Source organism: Miscanthus floridulus, chromosome 5, assembly GCF_019320115.1.
Source record: "Miscanthus floridulus cultivar M001 chromosome 5, ASM1932011v1, whole genome shotgun sequence".
Taxonomy (NCBI): domain Eukaryota; kingdom Viridiplantae; phylum Streptophyta; class Magnoliopsida; order Poales; family Poaceae; genus Miscanthus; species Miscanthus floridulus.
The window spans coordinates 84,547,272-84,550,754 of record NC_089584.1 but is presented as its reverse complement, the minus strand read 5'-3'; the positions used below and the strand labels follow the sequence as shown (position 1 = coordinate 84,550,754).

General features: G+C 54.8%; 1 pseudogene; it reads right to left on the bottom strand.

Moving 5' to 3' along the window:
• Positions 1–422: 422 nt before the first annotated feature.
• LOC136450159 (protein TOO MANY MOUTHS-like) lies at positions 423–1,930 on the bottom strand (annotated as a pseudogene).
• Positions 1,931–3,483: the final 1,553 nt, after the last annotated feature.

The window sequence follows — 3,483 nt, the reverse complement described above, 5'->3', positions numbered from 1 at the left end:
TAATATAATTCACACAGATGGAAGCTGGATTGATAAGGCTTCACTCAATTGCGCTCATGGTCTGATCCAATATTCCTAGAGTCGATTGTAAGATTAAAACCTTCACTTCACGACTATCTTAAGCATATCATAAACAAGGCATGGTAGAATTGATAATCATAATAACAATGGTTATATAGTATGAGCTAGGTTGTTCCGATTTCACATCAAAAATTTAAATTATATGCTAGTTGATCATGTTTCATGAAGACTTATGGAATAGTGACGATTGTACAAATCATATTTTTTTGTAATAGCACAACATGTTCAAAATTCCTTGTTCACTTCTTACTGTCCTGATAAAAAAAATGCCCTGAGCTCTTTACAACCACTGTTCGGGTTCCGGAATCACCACATCCTGGCCGTCCTACTTACAATTGCACCTACAACGCTACAAACCATGCAAGGTGCAGACATACGAACACAAGCCAAGTAGTTTCCACAAGAGTACCACCGGTGTTACGGCTGACGGAAGCAGCTGATGAGGTCACGGTGGCCACACCGCCGCGGCGGCTAACTACAGTACTATTGCTCCAGACCAAGTGCTGCGTCGTGCGACTCCTGACGCTGTCACAGTCCGCGACGCCGGCGAGCGCAACGACTGCCCTCGAGGCCTTCTTGCTTGGTGTCATAGCACAGCCCCTCGTTGCCGCCGACGCGCAGCTTCTTGCCCAGCCTCCACATCATCTCCTTGCCGAACGGTATCGGGCCCACCAGCCGGTTGCCGTCGACGCGGAGCTCGCTCGCCCTCTCCAGCCGCCGGAAGATCGCCGGTATTACGCCGGTGAACTGGTTATTGTCGAGCCGCAGCACCCGAAGCTCGACCAGCTCCCCGATGGACTCCGGGATCGTCCCGGCCAAGCCCATTCCGGAGAGCACCAGCGTGGTCAGCGCCTTGAGCCCAGTGAAGAAGCCGTCGGGCACCGTCGAGAACTGCATCCGGTTGTCGCATGAGGATCAGGGACCGCAGCGACGCCAGCCGGCTGAGCGCGGCCGGGATCGGGCCGGACAGCGCGTTATGGCTGAGGTCGAGCAGCATAAGTTCGGACAGCTCGCCGAGCGCGCCGGGGATCGTGCCGGTGAGGCGGTTCTCGCTGAGGTCGATCTTGAGCAGAGAGCGGCACTGGCCGAGGCTCCACGGCACGCCTCCCTGGAGCGCGTTGTGGCTGAGGTCCAGGATGCTGAGCCGCTGGAAGTCGAAGCGCGGCACCGGGCCGGCGAGACGGTTGTAGCTGAGGTCGAGCATCCGGAGGTGGGTCAGGGACTGGAGGGTGGGCGGGATGGCAGCGGTGAGCTGGTTGCCGTGGAGGTCGAGCACGCGCAGCGCCCTGAGGTTCCCGAGCTCCGCCGGGATGGAGCCGACGTGGCCGTTCTGGCGGAGCACGAGGGAGCGGAACGACGCGGGGCCGAGGCGGCCGAGCAGGGCCGCGATCGGCTGCGGGTTGCCCGTGAAGCAGCGGTAGAAGAAGAGGGAGCGGAGGTGCGGGAGCGCGAGCACGGCGGGGGAGAGCGTGGCGGTCGCCGCGTCGCAGGCCGGGAAGGCCGTGTCGTCGGAGAGCGCGCCGAAGGCCAGCGACACGACGTGGTAGACGTCGTGGCGGTCGGGCACGCACTCGATGCCGTGCCAGCGGCCCCGGCACACGTCCTGGATGCCCCACGCCCAGCCGTTGCCCGTGGCCGCCATCACCTCCTGCACGGCGCGCTGCTCCGCCGGGTCGGTGCGCGCCCGGTCCGAGAACCCCGGCTGCGGCGCGTCCACCAGCGCCGCTGCCGACGTGTCCGGCACCACCACCGTGAACTCGGCGCGGCAGCACGGCGGCGGCCGGACGCCTGCGGTCAACACCAACAGGACCATGATCGACGACCACGCAGGAAGCACCGAAGAAGCCATCGCAACAACGTGCCTAAAAGTTGCAGCCAGGCGCACGTACAGAAATGGCGCGCGCGGGTTTTATAGTGTCAGAGGGGCAGAGAGACGCGACGCAGAGTGAGCATTGAATTCAGAGCCGGGGGGACAGTAAATGCTGCTCACGGGATGGGGGAGAAGGGGAGTGAATGAACTGAGGATTTGCCTGCATTCAATTGGCTTCACGGGAAATCGGGACGAAACAATACTCTGCTTCCGTCATCAGTGGGATGGGACACCTCGCCATCGAGCGTTCCGGTGTCGCGTGCGATATCGGCTGCTCGATCCGTCGATCGTGTATTACTGTAAAATGTACTGTGTGGTTTGGCTGAAGAGGACCCAACGTTTTAGGTGCTGTTTAGTTCCCTTCCATTTTGTAAAATTTTTTAAGATTTTTCGTCACATCGAATCATTGGACGCATACATGAAGCATTAAATATAAATAAAAAATAAAACTAATTATACAGTTTAGACGAAATTCACGATACGAATCGTTTAAGTCTAATTAGACTATGATTAAACACTAATGGTCAAATAACAACGAAAGTGCTACAGTACCGTTTCCCAAAAAAATTCGCGAACTAAAAAAAAGGCCTTAGTTTAGCAGCTTTGCTTGATCCATGAGACCACGAGGGCTGTTGATTAGCTGATCCGACCTTGCAATCTGAAGTTGGTCTGACCAACACACGGAGATGATGCTGAGCCCTGAGCTCCGTGTCTTGACCAAATTGTCAGTTTCTATGGAGCATTTGTGCATGCTGGCTTCAAGAGGGCCAGGACGCCAAGACGTCGACTGAAACGGATTTGTACCGTTGGCGATCAAGCCAGTGAAACATACTCACTCTTGTCGACTGCGTTCATAGTGTCATACTGTCACCCTTGTCAGGCTGTCACTGTTTTGACGCTCTCAGGTCGACGGCGTTTCCCCCCCGTTTTTCGCATTGGCATTTGCCCAGCGTGTTGTTGAACTACTAATATTACGAGTGTAGGGACATTTACAAGGCGCGAATTACTCAAGGTTCAAAAAGAATTGCAGAATGCAAATTTCACTTCTCCAAGCTCTACAGAGTACAAACCCTGCTCCCCTGACTGGCTGCAGGCTCTCGTCAAGGGCCTAATTGTTGCGTAGGCTCAGTAACAAAGTCAAGCGGAGGTACAAATTTGCCAGCCCAAGGGCCTCCACGTGCGGTAGATTCACCGGTAGATTCACCAAAGTCCAAAGTGGGCTCAGTTACGGACACGATACAAGGCCCAAAGGCCTCCTGATCCAAAAGTGCGGTATCCCAATCCTGGAGTCCTAGCACGATTCATGGAAGTTTCTCAAAAAAAAAAAAAAAAAAGCACGACTTGGACTTGGAGCGAGATCTCTCATTTCAGTATCATACATACATACATACAGTATATGGTATGTACACAAGCACCTCATTAACTGGAAACTCGGCATGCTGCCAACGGACCAGTCAGCCTCTAACAAAATTCAGTAATCCACAACCTAACCTTGTGCTGGGGCTCTGTACCTGAGCTGAAGCAGTGAAGCT